This window comes from Monodon monoceros, unplaced genomic scaffold (assembly GCF_005190385.1).
Source record: "Monodon monoceros isolate NGI ecotype Baffin Bay Population unplaced genomic scaffold, NGI_Narwhal_1 Super_Scaffold_17, whole genome shotgun sequence".
NCBI lineage: Eukaryota > Metazoa > Chordata > Mammalia > Artiodactyla > Monodontidae > Monodon > Monodon monoceros.
Genome location: NW_021703773.1, coordinates 18068578 through 18087457, shown reverse-complemented (window position 1 = coordinate 18087457; position 18880 = coordinate 18068578). Strand labels below are relative to the sequence as shown.

At 37.6% G+C, this 18880-nt stretch overlaps 1 protein-coding gene across 2 annotated transcripts in view; it reads left to right on the top strand.

The window, feature by feature from the left end:
* The first annotated feature begins 7595 nt into the window (after window positions 1-7595).
* FGL1 (fibrinogen like 1) overlaps window positions 7596-18880 on the top strand; it is a 33851-nt gene continuing 22566 nt past the window's right edge. Inside the window, exon 1 of one of the 2 annotated variants that reach the window (XM_029226611.1) lies at window positions 7596-7612. The gene's annotated coding sequence lies outside the window, so the exon portion shown is untranslated. Of the gene's footprint in view, window positions 7613-7961; window positions 8065-18880 lie in introns of those variants that run through there. The other variant, XM_029226610.1, reaches the window with a different exon arrangement.

Here is an 18880-nt window from a genome sequence, read left to right as displayed (position 1 = left end):
CTGAAGCCATTGTCATGTGCTGAAGGAAGATCCAGGGGAGGCGGGGCAGCTGCAGGCCTGGCAGAGATCTTATGCCAGTGAGATGAGCCAACAGATAGGCAAAAGCATGTGAGAGCTGAAAAGCCTGCCGCTTCATTTCTGCCCTCCAAATCGCCCACAAGAATCCCAACTCTGGCAAGGGAAAGGGCTTTCCGGGAAATGAACCCTTTTTCTTGGTTCCTTTTCCTTGTCTTCTGATGTATCGATCTTCATTTGCCCTTATTTTTCTAGATCGTATTGTCAGACTCTTTCTCAGAAAGGCTATGTTAAGGCAGTTTTTTGTTTGTTCGCTGTTTTCGTTTTTGTTTTTTTAGTTCTTGCACATCTGAAATGGCTTTATTCACACTTCACACTTGATTGCTAGCTTGGCAGTGTAGAGTCCTGATTTGGAAAATATAAATTCCCTCAGAACTTTTAAGGCATTCTTTCTGTGGAGAAGCATGATGCCATTCTGAATCTCAGTACTTTTTATGTGATTTCACTTCTGAAAGCTTTTTGCAGCTTTTCACTAACATTGCTATTCAAAATTTTATCATGATCTGCCCAAGGGGTGGGTGTTTTTTGTCTTGTTTTTAAAAGTCATTGTGCTGGACACTGAATAAACTCAACTTCAACTCTTTCGGTTCTGGGAATTATTTTTCTATTGTTTCTTTGTTAATTCACTCTCCATTTTGTTCTATCTCCTCTTTGAAAGTTCTGTTAGGTACATGCTTGACTTCCTAGAATTATACCTCTAATTTTCTTATCTTTTCTCTCCTATTTTATTCTACTTTCTGGGAGGTTTCCTTGAATATATATTCTAATCCACTCAGTGAAGTTTGTTTAATTTTGACGATTTCATTTAATTTCTTTGAGCTTTTTGTGTTAATTGTTCCTTTTTAAATAAAAATAACAGCATTCCATTATTGTTTCTTACTTTTCTGATAATACTAAATATAGTTTGGAAGTTTTCTTTTGCAGACATCTCCCATCTTAAAAAATAAAACAAAACCTTTTCGTTACTTCCCATTATAGCAGTTGTACTTCTTTTTAGCTGTGTCCAATTTATCCCCTCCCATTCTCTCTTAAACTCACTCTGACCAGGCTTTCACCCCACCATTCCACTGAAACTGACCTTGTCACAGTCTCCAAGGACCTTCATGTTTCTTCATCCAAGGATCAGTTCTCAGTCCTCCTGTTACTTTATCTGCTAGACACATGAATGACTCCCTTTTCCTTGAAGCATCTTCTCACCTGGTTCCTAGGACGTCGCTCATTCCTGGTTTTCCTCCTACCCCACTGACAAATCCTTTCTACTATTCTTTGCTCTTTGTGCCTCATCTCCCCAGCTTCTTAACATTGGTTTACCCCAGGGCTCGGTATTTTTACCTCTTCCCTTCTGAATCTGTACTATATCCTTGCTGTCCTCATTCTTCTTATAACTTTAAATACCATTCTTTATGGTACTGACTTTAAAATATATATTTTCCCCTAACTGTAGACTCTGTAATCCAACTGCCTTCCTGACATTTTCCTTGCATGTTTAACAGTCATCTCAAACTTACCGTTTCCAAAATAGAGTTCTTGATCTCTCCTCCTTGCTCCAAATTGTTATTCTTTCATTCTTCCCCACCTCAGCTTATTGACATGTCCATCTTTCAGGTTGCTGAGACCAAAAACCTTGAAGTCATCTTTGACTTCTTTTTTTCTCTCACAGCTCACATTCAACCTGTCAGGAAATCATTCTTCCACTTTGAAATTATATCCATTCCTCTTCACCTCCACTATTAGCATCCTGTTCTGACCTGCCATCATTTCTTGCCTGGAGTATTCCTCTAGTCTCTTACTGGTCTCTCTACCTCCACTCTTGTGCCCCCCAAATATGTCTTTTCTTTTAAATGTAGGTCACATCGTATTATTTCTTGGTTCAAAAATACCTCAGTGGCTTGCCCATCACTCAGAATAAAAGTCCCATTCCTTTCAACAGACTAGTAGTCTGTCTATAATCTGATCTCTGTTATCTCTCTGAACACATCAACTGCTTGCTTCCTAGCTATTCCTCGGACATTCAGACACACTTCAGCCTCATAGCCTTTGCACTAGCTAGTCTCTCTGCCTGGACTGCTTCCTTCCTCCCTCTGTCCCCAGATATCCCCATGATTTACTTCCTTATCTCCTTCAAGTCTTTGCTCAAAAGTCGTCTCAATAAAGCCTTCCCTGGCCCAGTCTATCTAAATTTGCCTCTCTTTCCCCCACCCACTCACTAAGCCTCTCCACTGACTTATTTTTCTTCACAGTATATGGCAGACATCACTTTCTAACATCTATTTATTTCATTTAATGTTTACTTCCACCTTTCTGCTAGAATGTAAGCTCTATGAGGGCAGAGACTTTTGTCTGTTTTGTTCATTACAGTTTCCCCAGCATCTAGAACACTGCCTGGCCCCCAGTATTCTGTATTCCCTGGGTTCCATTTTTATTTTTTTCTTCCCTTGTTTTTATCTCTGTTTTTCATATTGGAGACATTCTTCAAATGTCTGGTGACCCTTGGTTATCTCTATGTGAGGCACCGACAAAGCTAACAGAAAGCTAGCTTAATGCTCATGGGTAGAGTTTGCGGACTGGTGAGATTCAATATATGGTTAAGTGGTGAGCTGGCATATCTGTGGAGGTTGCATTATATTTTAGTATCCTTAATTTTTTTTCCTGTGGGGCCATTCCATTTCTCCCGAGAAGAACCCTGTCTCCTGCTAGGAAATACAAACCTGCCTGACAACAATCTTGTTTGAAAGAGGTGCCTGATTGTACTTTTTCTATACATGCTTTATTTTAACTTTTCTGTTTGTGGCTCCTACCTTTCGACATTCCTGCTATCCCCAAATGAAAATAAGGTCCAGATCAAATTCTTTTAGGAATAAAAAATGGGCAAGTGGTAGGTAGTATACGAATAAAGAGGGTAGGAGTTACATGGACTGGGGAGGAGGGTATAGGGTCCAACTACACTTTTTATATTATTTTACCAATCCCCTTATTTTCAGCCTTGACAGTCACTCTTGAATTTTGTGGTTCCTCTAAAATCTCTTCCAATAAGTTGTTGTAATCTCTTATCTCTTCACATATCATTCCTGTTTGCTTTGACATTGTAGGTTTATGCCTTTCTATTTCTTTGCTGTCATCTTAAAGGAATTTGAGGAGGAAGCACATTTTAAAATGTGTGGTCAATCCACCATATTTAACAAGAAGATTTTGGTGACAATTTTTTTGTTTAGCTAGGAGCAGAGCCATTATTTATCTTTGGAGAAAACTTTTCTTTTTCTTGGTGAGTGATACTTTAATGCACTTTTATTATGCAAAATATAGCACAGAATATATTCTGAAATGGAAACTTTGTGGGAAAAAAAGCAAAAGTTTTCTGCATAATCTATAAATTGTGTCTTAATTGTAGGTATAGAATCAGTAGTGGTTAGTACTTTATTGGCTGGGGTTGTAGAAATTTTTTCCCTTCTTATAAAGCAAGAGAGGAATTAAGGGTAGGATATGACCAAGGACATTCTCTACATGGAGGGTTATGTAATTCCTTCAACATGTCAATAGTTTGGGTCCATTGATAAGGGGAGGGATGGCCCATGGGAGACCTCTATGGAGAAGAGAATACTCATAGCTAAAATTCCTGTTTACATTTTCCTTCTCTGCATTGTAATTTCTTTCCATTATCCCCGAAGTTTCAGAAGCTTTGCAAACATCACAGCCTATCAAATGCTTTTGTTGGGGTTTCAGGGAAGGGGCTTGTATCCAAGTCTAGATTGGGTTAGGGAAGGAGAAAGTGGCCTTTTCCTACAACTACCACTGACATTTTGAAATCTGCCTGGTAGTAACAGCAGCATTTCAAGACCACCATGATCCCAGAACTATAGGAGTTGGCCAGGAACAGAGCAAAGCAACTAGATTTTTTAGGTAATAATATAGATTTTTCCAACTGGATAATTACAGCAGCTTTGTGATTATCTGTTTTGAGCCTCAGAGGAACTATGAAAGGGATCCCTAATTCCACAGGACTCTCTACCGAAGTCTCAGTTCCAACCTAGTTTACTTATCCGTTACACATACTCACCAGCGTTGCCTAGTTATCCATGAACTTTCCTAACTTTGATATAAAACTTTAATCCTCTTTCATAATATGTTCTAGGAAGGTTTCTTGTAGATAATAATAAATAATCAAAAAAGAAGAATTTAAAAGTGGGAGTGGATCGTAGGGACCATTAGATCCAATAGCTTTTTTCACAGATGAGAAGACTGAGCTTCAGAGAGGAGCAATGACTTGCTCAGGAGCATATAATGAGCCATGACAGAGCTTGGAAATTAATGCATTTCTCTCAGTCTTCAGTAAAACGCTTTTATTCTCTTGACCATACTATTCATATTGACATGACGTGGAGTAATTAATTCAGGACCCGTTTATTGAGCATCTATTAATTTAAACTTTTACTAGTTACATACACAATAGGAAGAGGTAGGGTGACTCACTAGTGAAATTGGTTTAGTCTCACTAATTTTAAAATGCTTTTCCATAGTAATTTCTCAGACTTATGCTACATGAGAATGTTTTATATCCTTTCAGGACTCCATATGAGATGATATCTAAACCAACATTATAGGAAGTTTATATATTTAGGAGTTTCATAACCTCCACCTGAGGAAGCTCTATTAGTTGCCTGAAATGAAGACTAGTCCTGTTAACCTCTCCTTGATATTTAAAATATGTTCCATCCTAAATATTTTGATAAAATTCACATTTTTAAGTTTAAAATGTGATCACAGTATTCAGAGCACAGGATTTTATAAGTCCCATAAAAGGTGTCTCCCCCTTCATTGGGAGTCAAGGTTGGAAAATATAACTGTCAGAAATATTTGCTGGTAGAATACACTAAAGGATATACGATTTGTTGTCTAGTTCATGATGGGGCTGAGAACAGACATGTTCACTGCTGCAGGCAGGAGCGGACTGGAGTTGGGGAGACCTGGAATTCAACCTTCCTCTTGGGACTGGGTCAGGTATCAGGTAAGGGGCAGACACAATATATAGTCCAGAGGGTTTGGATGACAACTGTGTTACAACTGATGTATTAATTGAGAAGCTTCTCTGAATATGGTCTTCCAAAAGGAGAAGGAAAAAATTTGTCGGTGCTCATTCTCGGGTCAGAGAAGAAAAGTTTATCTAATTACTTTACTTTGAAAAAAAAAAAAGCCTCTAAGTCCAATGCTCTTTATTCATGTTCTTTGTTCATCAAAATTCCTTTTGCTTGATTTGCTCTGGGGCAATTTCGTCCACCATGAGGAAGTCCTCTATGCAAATTCCTAAACAGGTTATCTTACCAAGCAATTCTCTTTTCCTAAATTAATAAGTTAACTTTTCTGTTTTATATATCCCTTGAGAAACTGTTAAGTATGAGTCCGTTCTCCAGAAAATAATCACTTAGGGTAAATGTGTAAAATCCAACTTCTAGACAAGCTAATTTAAGATGTAAGCCTAATGAGCTCACTGTTCCGCTCAGTGAAGCCCCTTTGAGAAGCTGAGCCCTGTATGCTAAGTGTAATAAATCAGACTGAGAAAGACATATACTGTATGATATCACTTATACATAGAATCTAAAAAATACAACAAACTAGTGCTATAACAAAAAAGAAGCAGACTCACAGATGTAGAGAACAAACTAGTGGTTACCAGTGGGGAGAGGGAAGAGGGTGGGGCAATATTGGGTAGGGGGTTAAGAGGTACAAACTATTAGGTATTAAATAAGCTATAAGGATATACTGTACAACATGGGGACTATGGCACATATTTTATAATTGTAACTGGTGTATAACCTTTAAAAATTGTGAATCACTATATTGTACACCTATAACATATAATATTGTGCAGCAACTATACTTCAATTTTTTAAAAAGAAAGAAAGAAAGAAAGAAAAAAAAAGCAGCCATGCCTTACAGTATGCATCCCAACCGTTCTGTTTCTGGTCCATCTCCTCAAACACTGGATCTCACCTGCCCTTCTTGTCTCGTTGTTTTCTCATACTTCTGTCAGCCACTGAGCTGAGGTCTCATTCTCATTTCATAGCTTTGGTACAATTCTGCAAGGTCACAAATCTGACATTTCCTGATGCTCTGACAATGCATCCATGGTCTACAGTACTAACATTCCTCCCAAAAAGTTCAGGTTCTGACACGCCTTCACAGAACATTGACCCTAGATTCTGTCCTTATCGTCTGATTAGCTTTTCCCAGGTTTCTCCTGAGGCCATGGTGCTGCTCACATCCTTGACAGATAGCATTGATCATCTTTAACGGTAAAGAGCACAGATTCTGAGCCAGTCTGCCTTTGAATCCTAGCTCTACCTCTTGCTCATTGTAACTTGACCTTAGGCAAGTTACTTAAACCTCTGTGCCTTGGTTTCCTCATTTGTGAAATGGGGATAGTAACAGTACCCACTGATGGGGCTGTTGGCGCTGAATGAATTAGTATATTTACCACGTCTGGTACATAAGGGTGCCACGTGTGATAGCTGCTGTTACTGGGACATATAGTTATAGGTCCCTCCTCTGAGGAAGTGAGCTCAGGGTTTACTAAATGCTTGAATGGGAAGGAGGCAAAAAGGATACAAGGAGCAAAAAAATAGGTCTGTATTTCAAAATACTGCATTTTACCAGAGGCAATTATCAAATCAGCCAAATAATCCCATACCTTTGCTTTTGAAGTTTAACAGCAGCAGCTTGAATTCATTATTGTGAATGTGTAATTTCCACTTATCCCATGTGTGTAAACCACTTCAACCTAGTTGACTTTTTCTTTCCAGTAAATCATCAGGATTACCTTTTCCTTAATAAACTTGAAAATTTCTGAGTGAATGATGAGAAAATGCTTAATGGGAAGGCCAAACACCAGCAATACTTTAGTCCAGAAAACAACAAAGAACAGAGAGAAAAACAACTTTTTACTGGAATCTGAGTTAATAAATAGGGGTCACAGAACAAACAGCAAACAACAGCGTGAGTTACATCAGAATGGAAAAAGAAATGATGAACCTGGGTTTCCAGTCTGAAACTATTGTGCAATATGATTAATGGCGCTAACATCTTACACATTAGAAAATCCTCTACAGTTTAAAACAAAAGGAACAGCTTGATCAGAGGATAATTGATGCTTACAGATAAATTTCACAATTTTGCACCTCAGGGAATATTTTTGCTTTTCTTAAAGATCAAAGAAATTGACTGTTTCATCTTGACAATTATTAACTTACCACATTTTTAGAACTAAGAAAAATTTGGCTTCTCTCCATATTGTAGTTGAAATGAAATTTTAATCCGTATCTTTTTTTTTTTTTTTGCGGTACGCGGGCCTCTCACTGTTGTGGCCTCTCCCGTTGCGGAGCACAGGCTCCGGATGCGCAGGCTCAGCGGCCATGGCTCACGGGCCCAGCCACTCCGCGGCATGTGGGATCTTCTCGGACAGGGGCACGAACCCGTGTCCCCTGCATCGGCAGGCGGACTCTCAACCACTGCACCACCAGGGAAGCCCTAATCCGTATCTTTATAGGTAAAATTTTATTATCATTAGTACCAGAAAACAAAGCTTCAACCAAACTTTGGTTTTACTTAATCTTCAAGTGAACATTATTGAAGTTAGTCAAAATTCAAAAATTCTGTGGATGAGTACAATAGTAAGAGGTTAAAAAATCAGAGATATGTTTTTATAAAGATATATTATTGGATTTTTAGTAAAAATTCATGCAAATAGGAGAAAAAAAAGAAAAATATCAGAGTACTGGGATTTGTCCTTGAATTCCCTCTTGTAGTTTTCCTTCCAGTTAAACTGATTTCCTCATCTATTTGTTTCTGGACTAAAGCCAGAATCAACACTGTCCCCATTTCTAATCAAATAACAGAGAAGCAATTATAAAGTCTGAATGCAGTTGGAGGAGCCTGGGAGACAGAGTGGCTGGACCTCGCCTAAGCCGTGTCTCTGACTCATTTGTGACTTCAGGCAAGGTATTTAACCTCTCTGCACAATTGACATAATTGTAGTAATGCTAGTTGATTTCCTAGGTATGATATTAAGCATAACTCAAGAAACAACTGTTGGCCCTTGAGAAAGGTCAGGTTGATTAGAGAGACGGCTGCTTCTGCCACTTGGAAAAGAGATGTAGAATTACATCTCCTTTCCATTCCTGGTACATTTTGAATGAATTGGATGAGAATTTGATGTAAATAAAAAGATTTGCAGTTTTAATATACAAAATGGAAAATAAAATGGCTGATGTTATAATTTCCTCTTCAGAAGTAAAAACTTCAGAAATGTTCTTTATTTCTTTCTTTTGGGAATCAAACTTATTTGGCTTTTTAAATCTTTCATTGAGTATAAATTCTTGAGATAAGTAACAAAGATACTGTTATATTCCAATACCAGAAAAAGGGAAAAAATTAGAAGAAAATAACCCAAAAGGAGTCTCTAAGTCTGTTTATGGGTAATTTTAACTGTCTTCCATTAATATGAGACACATTAATATGTCTTACACATTACCATTTGTGAATGCTAACTTATTAAATATGCTTCCTTCAGTAACTTCTTCTTCTTTTTAATTTCTTTTATCTGTATCCTTTCATAATAGCTCACTTAAAACAACCATTTTTGAATTACCATTACATGCTAGTAATGAACTTGTGTTTGGTAATTGTGTTTTTAAAAGTTAACATGTCAGCTGTAGAACATGTTAGTCCCAAACTTAAAATTTTTGTGTTTAAATTTAATTTACTATAATCAATTAAAACTCAAAGATTTTATTGGGAAAAAAATGAACTTACACTTAGAACAATTTATATCAAATGATACAGTACATCAAAGAATAGCCATTTGAAAACTGTTTTAATTTTATAATAATTAAAATTTTGAGATAGACCAAAGCAAAAACATTGTAAAATAAATACAACTAGTTGTATAGTGAGGAGCGAAGTAATCTGATATAACTTCACCACAATCCAGGTTTGCAGTCTAATGATGGTTTACTGTGATGAATGATGGAGATCAGAATTTCAAAGCAAGTTTCTTATACCTAAACATTTCTTCAATATTATAGAAGATGGCTGGAATTACTAATGGAGGCACTGGGGAATTTTAAAAGACTTAAGATATTCTCAGGAATTATTTTAAAGATGATCGAGTTAATATAATGACTTTTAAATATATATAATAACATTTTGAAATGCCTTATTGTTTAAGGATCTGCCAGACTAGGGGCTGCCTCCTTTCTCTGGGAAAGATCAGATTTGATTATTTTAATGGCAATGAATTGGGAATTCAATGGCAACAGAAACCTGCCAAAGCTTTTTCACTGCCCCTTTATTTTCTTTCTTTTTTTTTTTAATATATTTATTTATCTATTTATTTATTTTTGGCTGCGTTGGATCTTCGTTGCTGCGCGCGGGCTTTTCTCTAGTTGTGGTGAATGGGGGATCTTCTTCGTTGTGGTGTACAGGCTTCTCATTGCGGTGGCTTCTCTCATTGCAGAGCATGGGCTGTAGGCACACGGCCTTCAGTAGTTGTGGCATGCGGGCTCAGTAGTTGTGGCATGCGGGCTTAGTTGCTCCGCGGCATGTGGGATCTTCCAGGACCGGGGCTCGAACCCGTGTCTGCTGCATTGGCAGGCAGATTCTTAACCATTGCACCACCAGGGAAGTTCCTGCCCCTTTATTTTCTACCAAATATAATGCATTACAATCTGTATATAATTTCCCAGCATCTCCCAGAGCACTTTTTTTGTTTTTGTTTTTTTGGCTGCGTTGGGTCTTCATTGCTGTGCGGGCTTTCTCTAGTTGCGGGGAGCAGGGGCTACTCTTCATTGTGGTGCACGGACTTCTCATTGCGGTGGCTTCTCTTGTTGCAGAGCACGGGCTCTAGGCACGCGGGCTTCAGTAGTTGTGGCAGGTGGGCTCAGTAGTTGTGGCTCGCAGTCTCTAGATCACAGGCTCAATAGTTGTGGCACATGGGCTTTGTTGCTCCATGGCATGTGGGATCTTCCCAGACCAGTGCTCGAACCCGTGTCCCCTACATTGGCAGGCAGATTCTTAACCACTGCTCCACCAGGGAAGCCCTCCCAGAGCACTTTTTTGGTTTTTTTTTTTGTTTGTTTGTTTGTTTTTTGCGTTACGCGGGCCTCTCACTGTTGCGGCCTCTCCCGCTGCGGAGCACAGGCTCCGGACGCGCAGGCTCAGCGGCTATGGCTCACATGGCTCACGAGACCAGCCGCTCCGCGGCATGTGGGATCTTCCCGGACCGGGGCACGAACCCACGTCCCCTTCATCGGCAGGCGGACTCTCAACCACTGCGCCACCAGGGAAGCCCCCAGAGCACTTTTAACACACACTTTCACTTATGCAAGAGCCAGATTCAGATATAGATATAAGAACATAATTTTTTATTGAAGTATAATTTGCAATGTTGTGTTAGTTGCAAGTGTATAGCAAAGTGATTCAGTTATATATATAGATATATATAAAACAAGGACCTACCTATACAGTAGGTCCTTTTTGTTTATCTATTTTATATATAATAGTGTGTATATGTTAATCCCAAGCTCCTAATTTGTCCCCACCCCTCTCCCCTTTGGTAACCATAAGTTTGTTTTCTATGTCTGTGGGTCTGTTTCTGTTTTGTAAATAAGTTCATTTTATCATTTTTCTTAAATTCCACAAATAAGTGTCAGTTGCTTCATTTGTAAATATTTTCTCCCATTCTGAGGGTTGTCTTTTCGTCTTGTTTATGGTTTCCTTTGCTTAAAAGCAAAAGCTTTTACGTTTAATTAGGTCCCATTTGTTTAATTTTGTTTTTATTTTCGTTACTCTAGGAGGGTCTATTTTATTTCTTTAGGCAGATGATATGCCCTCTCTGAGCCTTGCTTCCTCAGATGTTGGCAGTGTTCAACTGGATGATCTCACTTCCTTTAATTATATTTTGATTGTGTGTTCTAACCTCATGGGATAATGCTTTCTACTTCAAAAATCTCTTTTATGTGTTTAAAAAAAACAACTATTTTCTGTCTTTATTTTCTTTTGCTTGCTTATAATAAAACAATTATCTTGCTTCTTATTTTCTGTATCATTAAAAAACTTTATATGTTTATGACTGTGTAGTTGATTACATGTTAAGAAACCTCCGTTATGTGGAGGGTTTTTTTGTTTTGTTTTGTTTTACTTTTTGCTACTTGAACTTCATGGTAAATTTTAAAATTAAATAATAAATGACCTTAAGGATACAAATGAGATTTTCTTTTAAATAGGAGCATACCTGTTGTAATTTTGCTCAAGAAATATATTTATTACCAACTGAAAAATGAGTCAAACTAATAATTTATTATGAGATAGCTATGATAATGGCTTTAGCCCATTAAGAGCCAAATTTTAAATATTTTAGGTATTAAGTTTTCAGTTATTTTTTTTTCCTTTGGGGATTTTATAAATCCAAATATCTCTTTTAAAAGTAATTCTTTTTAAGCTATCACACACTGCAATGTCATATTTGCAAATCAATAAAAACCTTATGAAAGGCATAGTTTGTTAAGTGTTTCTAGTTGTTACTGGGAGTGGGGAGATGATGGAGGGAATCTGACAGGGACATCTAATAAATTCAGCAGACCAACTGAATTCGGTCTCTAGTAAACAACTATAAAATTGCAATAACAGATACTGGGAAGTTCTAAAATTGTAACTTAGGTTCACAATTTTTCTTCTCATCCATTCAACAAATATTTTGTTGGGTACCTGTACTGGGTTAAATTGTGTCTTCTAAAGTGATATGTTCAATTCTAAATCCCGTTACTTGTGAGTGTAACCTTATTTGGAAATAGGGTCTTTGGAGATGTAATCAAATTACAATAGGTCATATTGGAACCTTAATCCAATGACTGGGGTCCTTGTATTAAGAGAGAAATTTGGACACAGAGACATACAAAGGGAAGACAGCCATGTGAAGATGGAGGCAGAGAGTAGAGTTATGTTGACACAGGCCAAGGAATGCCAAAGATTGCTGGCAACCACCAGAAGCTAGAAGAGGCAGGGAAGGATTGATTCTTTCTTAGAGCTTCTTGAAGGGTGCATAGGCATGCTGGCTTGACTTCATATTTCTATCCTCCAGAATGTGAGACAATAAACTTCTGTTATTTTAAGCCACCCAGTATGTGGTAATATATTGTTATTTTAAAATAATTTTAGATAATGACAGTTAAAAACACTTAAAATCATGTCAGGGAATCACTGTCTGAAAATCCTCTACATATGTAAATTAAATCATGGAGTTTTAAAATTTGATATTTAAAAATGTGCATCAAAGTGTACATAGTTAAAGAAAGTCAAATAATACAGAGAGGCTTATGATGAAAATCAGCTGTCCCTGGGCTCATTCCTTCCACTCCATCCCCCTTCTCTGGAATCTAACACTTTTTTTGTTGTTGGGTTTTTTTTCTGTTTTTCTGAAGTGTAGTTGATTTACAATACTGTGTTAGTTTCAAGTTAATATTTCATTGTGCGTATATATGTCATTCTGTTCATCTAGTCATCTGTCAATACACATTTGGGTTGTTTCTACCTTTTGGCTATTGCGAATAATGCTGCTGTAAACATTGGTGTACAACTGTCTGTTCAAGTCCCTGCTTTCTGTTATATCTGCGTTTTCACAGTATGGAGCTTTGTTCCTTTTTCTTTTTAAAAGTAGCCTTTTTAAATCACAATTTTACATAGTATTGAAAAACATGTTAACTGAGAGAATTAGCGATAGTATTAAAGTCAAAGGGTACTTGCCTTTTCTATTTTGAAAAAGGATAGATAATTCAGAAGCTGGTCAATATAGCAGAAAACATTGAAGATATTTATGATTCAAGTAGAAAAGTACTACATATAATTCATAAACAAGATAAATAGCTTTTTGTTCTTTATGATCTTTAGAGAGCACTAGTTACCATCTCAGCTCTTCTTAGGAACAACATCAGTGATAAGTTTACAGTGAAATACTACTCAAAATCACTGACATTTAGTACAGACAACAGTAGATACATTGACAACATATACATATTTTTTCCAGTGGGATTTATGGAATACAGACATTGAAACTAATTGGATTCTTTCTTTTTTGTTTTTCCTCATATTTTTTTTCTATCTTTCATTCTGATGGAGGAAAGGAGGCACATTTTTCAGAGATTTGTTGTATTTTATTAGGCCTTAATTGCATATAATTATGTCTAAATGAACAAGATTAGACCACTGGTATAGCTAAATCTAAAGAAAATAAGTCTTACTATAGCAGTGTTTGACTGCTATGCCTAACAGGAAAGGTGGAAATGTCTTCATTCCATATATACCTAAATTGTCATAATTGTAGTGAGAATTTATTCTTCTGCAAGCTCTTTCTTTACACATAGAATCTTGACAGATGGACCAATGATAATGGCAGATCCTTCCAAGAACTCCCAGACAAAAGAAACATGAAACTACCCCCAGGATCAGGATGAAAATGTATTTGTTTATAACATCAGATGTCTTGGATTAGGGTTTTTATTTCAACCTGAAATTTTGCGAATTTTGTAGGTATGAACTCAACATAAGCAAATGCAAAGTTTAGGAGACTACTGCATTGCAAATGGGCTCTGACTTTATCTTTCATATAAAAAAAAGCTACCTAGATGAGTTTTTAATAGAATTCCAAGATTATTTGATCAGTTAGAAGATACTGATAGCAAGCGTATTCATCTTCCTTCTCAATTTGCTCATACTTCTGTTTGCTTGCATTTTTCTTGTCATGCCACTTCTATCCCCTCTAAAAGCCCACAGAGCAGGGGTGGGGTGTCTGTATTTTACATTGGAAAACATTTTAAATGCCATAATTAGCTTAATTTTCTCTACATGTTAATATAAGCTAAAACTTTTAATATAATTAAATATATTTAAAATAAGCTATATGTATAAGCATCTAGTATACATAGCACCTGGCATAAAGCAGGTACACAATACATGCTTGAATTTAAAGAAAACTAGCTACTAGGATAACAGAGTAAAATATCCATTTTCCTAAACTGTTGCTACAAACTTTATCATATGCATGTATAAAAGGATGACTTACTGAAAAAAAATGGGTCTATATATGCTTTTTGGAACTTTTCTTTAATGAACAATTGTATGTCTGTGTTTTATCTAATTTCTTTGTCCATTTAGCTGTGTAATCTACTCAGCACTTCACTTCCTTCTGTGTATTTTGGTTATTTTATTTACAATGTTGGATATTTTTAACTTTTTTTTTATTAGTTATCTATCATATACATATTAGTGTATACATGTCAATCCCAATCTCCCAATTCATCACACCATCACCACCCCCCGCCTCCCTGCCCCACTTTCCCGCCCTTAGTGTCCATACGTTTGTTCTCTACATCTGTGTTCTCTACATCTGTGTCTTTATTTCGGCCCTACAAACCAGTTCATGTATACCATTTTTCTAGATTCCACGTACATGCGTTAATATATGACATTTGTTTTTCTCTTTCTGACTTACTTCACTCTGTAAGACAGTCTCTAGCTTCATCCACGTCTCTACAAATGACCCAATTTCGTTCACATTTTTATGGCTGAGTAATATTCCATTATATATACATACCACATCTTCTTTATCCGTTCGTCTGTCGATGGGCATTTAGGTTTCTTCCATGACCTGGCTATTGTAAATAGTGCTGCAATGAACATTGGGGCGCATGTGTCTTTTTGAATTATGGTTTTCTCTGGGTATATGCTACAATGTTGGATAAAAGGGTTAAATGATAACAAGTAAATTATATACTTTCATGGTAAATTAATTGCTATCATATGGATTTCTGCCCAGTGTTGTCATATAGAAAGTTTGGTCTTTAAGTGCTTCTCTTTAAACTGTTAAGTAAATCTGGACACAGAATGTAATTTAAAATAAGCCTCCCTTCAGACAGAAAAGAAATAAGCAAAATATTGTGCCTATACCTTTCCTGTGTGCATAAAAGAAGCTTGCCAACTGGTGGGCTTCTTTGGAGAATGATCAGGTAAGAACATAGCTCTTTTGTTGTGGAATCTCCCAATGTCAACTTCTGAAGATCTTTTCTGTGGCACTATTCATTCCTCCAGAGAGGAATCACACAATCTCTGGCCTGGAAAATAATGGGAGGAGTTTAGAGCTGCCTGCGTGTCTATCTAGCTGCCAGGATGGAAGTAACCTGGGGAGGGCTCAAACTTATAGAACAGTGTCTCTCTTTTGACCTCCATTGTGCCTGTGGTCATGCTACCTGGAGTCTCTTTGGTTCGACCTTAATAGAAATAAGCCTTTCAGGGCTTCCCTGGTGGCACAGTGGTTAAGAATCCACCTGTGCTCTAGAGCCCACGAGCCACAACTACTGAGCTCATGCTCCACAACTACTGAAGCCTGCGTGCCTAGAGCCCCTGCTCCGCAACAAGAGAAGCCACTTCAATGAGAAGCCCGCACACCACAACGAAGAGTAGCCCCTGCTCGCTGTAACTAGAGAAAGCCCGCGTGCAGCAATGAAGACCCAATGCAGCCAAAAATAAATTAATTTTAAAAAAATATTTAAAAAAAAAGAAGAAGCCTTTCATTTTTTGATGGGGTGGGAAAAACATTATTCACCTGGCTGTTCACGGTTTAGGTGAGAAGCTGAGTATCAGCCCATCACCTCCACCCTGCCTTCCAAGCTAGTGGTCACCTTGAAGCCAGCACCATCTGGGATACTGCAGTGCAACCTAGCTTGCTTCTTGTGGTAGTCCCTGCTGCTACTGCTTGCTATTCAGTTTTAGCAGCTCTGCCAATTCCCCCATGTGCTTTTTGTCATCTGGTTGACGTTGTATGCCAGGTGTTTTCTCCTCTCCCTTTCTCTTCCACCTTGTCAATCCATGTCTTTTCCATTTTTCTTTACTCCTTTCTAGTGGGGTTTTGTGAGAAAGAAAAAAATGTATGTGTTCAATCCAACCCAAAGTCCCTAACTCCTTTTTTTTTTTTTTAATAAGATGTTGGGGGTAGGAGTTTATTAATTAAATAATTAATTTTTGCCGTGTTGGGTCTTTGTTTCTGTGCGAGGGCTTTCTCTAGTTGTGGCAAGCGGGGGCCACTCTTCATCGTGGTGCGCAGGCCTCTCACTATCGCGGCCTCTCTTGTTGCGGAGCACAGACTCCAGACGCGCAGGCTCAGTAGTTGTGGCTCACGGGCCTAGTTGCTCTGCGGCATGTGGGATCCTCCCAGACCAGGGCTCGAACCTGTGTCCCCTGCATTAGCAGGCAGATTCTCAACCACTGCACCACCAGGGAAGCCCCCCTAACACCTTCTTAACACTTATTTTCAAAAATATACTTAGCCCATTGTTTTCCCCTTGACAAGGATAAGCATAGGAGGGGAAGTATGTCACTGCAAACAGACTAGCTTTATGGCAAGGAACTCATATTTTTCCCTCTGAGAAAGATTTTCCCTCTCGGGGAAATTCTTCTTCAGAGGCAATAACTAAACTTTTATTAGGGTCGCCATAATAAGTTAGATGCTAGGGATACAACAGTTATAGCAAGGTGTGGCCTTTGCCTTCAAGAATCCTATTCTAAACAAAATAGCATGGACAAAAGGAAGCAGTTGGAGAGAGACATGTAAAAACAAATCAAGTGATAATTCCATCACCTGGCACAGTGCCTGGAGCATAGCAGGCGTGCAAACAGTGTTTACTGAGTGAATGAATGCTATATTGGTTTGTAAACAGAGTATGGGATCACAGTGGAGGAAGTAATTAATTCTGTCTTGAGAGGTCACTTGGAATAATGTATATTTAATTACATATGGTTTAATGTAGATTAAATTGAAATATACATGAAACAATATGTAATTAAATTTATGTTGTCTTTAATTTCCCTTTTAATATTTATTTTCATTTCTTCCCCAAAACATTGCCTTGATGTGGCAGCTATATTTTATTTTCCCACAGCATGCGGCACAGTGCTGAGCAGATAGCCAATAATCAATAAATGCTTGTTGATGCCACGATTCTCTAGAACTGCTTCTGTTTAGTGCAGCTGTCTCCTCTCCTGTCAAGCTGGCAGGAGACCTGTCCTCTCCTGCCAGGTTGACCTAATGTTCCTTTGCAGAAGCACATGACTTAGGAACAAATAAGTCACAGCCATGTTTAGGAGTGAGAGTGGTGTTCACTGGAGAAAGCCAAGTAGCAGGACCTCTATACCTCTGTGCAGCCTGTGTCCCTACATATATATATATATATATATATAACAGGTGTATATGTATATAGAAAGGAAGGCCATGCAGAATACAGGTTGGGGGTCACGGGCCTTCCAGGTGGAAAGCCCTCAGCCCAATTGCTGGGTCTTCAGTGACTTAAGCTCTCTGATCTATCCATTTGTATGATGAGGATAATAATAGTTGCCTTATAGAGTTATTTGAGGATTAAATAAGATGCTTATAAAATGCATAGCCTAGGACAGTGCTAGGTATGTAATAAAAAAATACATCAGCCAGAAGTAAAGCTGTGTGAAGTAAAATTATATGGTTTTATCTAGGAGACTCTTTATTACTCTCTGTACTGCACAAATTTCACATATTTAAGAAATTCACATTATATCTTGCAGTGCTTCCCAAGATGCCCATGCATGCTATTTGTCCCTGAATTTAAGTAGTGCCCCTCTCATTCTGTAACTTTTTTTTTTTTTTTTTTTTTGGCCCCAGAAGGACTGAGAACTACCTATTTTGTTAGCATAGACTGGAAAAAATAGTTGTCTATTAAGTCCCTAAATCCTTGCTTTTCAAACTTTGCTGTACATTGGAATCAGCTGGGAGTCTTTTAAAAATTCTAAGCCCTGACTGCCACCTTTAGACATTTGATTCAATTTCTGGGCGTGGAAATATTTTTAAAGCTCCCCAATTGATCCCAACGGACAGCAACGTTTAGGAACCACTTTTTAAATTATGTAAAAATTGAGAAAGAGATACATTAAAAGGACCTAGTGGTCATAGATTTTATAAGAATAAAAATAGGCTGACAAATAAATAATTCAGTTGATTCTGGTTCTTTTTTTAGCAAAAACCATAGGTATCAATTTATTTGAAGATTATGCAGGTATTTCTGCCCTTCTAGGCTCCTTAGCTTCCAAAGTTTATGAAAATTCACCACTGGCAGCATACAGAAGTTATTTTGAGGATGAACAAAATTTTTCATCAAGATTCATGAATTCAAGACTGATTTAAAAAATAATCTCAAGAAGTGGTAAAGTTAATTTTCCTCTACAACTTTAAAGAGAGATTAAAGTTTTATATTATCTTGGTAGCTGCCTATACATTAAGACACAGAAAAATAATGCATATCACCTTCTATTTGTTGTAACTCTTTTTCTTTCTTCCTTTTTGTCAAAATAAAAAGCCTTCCATATACAAAATGAGTGACTATTCATTTAGCGCTTATCATATGCTAGGGTGTTTGAAAATATTACATCAAAATGACCATGGTCCTATAAGGTGAGAATTATGATGTCTATTTTACAGATCAGGAGCATTTTATAGTAAGTTGCCTAGGGTCACACAACTAGGAACTGGCTGAGCCAAAATATGAAACCACTTCTTTGTGCTTAAAGAGCCTGTGCCTTTTCCATATTCCCAAGAGCCAGAGTTCCTTTGTTTTTGCTGTGGAACTAGTTCAATTCTATACAAGGTAACAGTGAGCATCCTTCTGTGGGGAGAAGCCTGGGAAAGTCCAGGAGAATTTCCATGGCGACTCTCAGATTAGACACGGCCTGGAGCTGTGTCTGA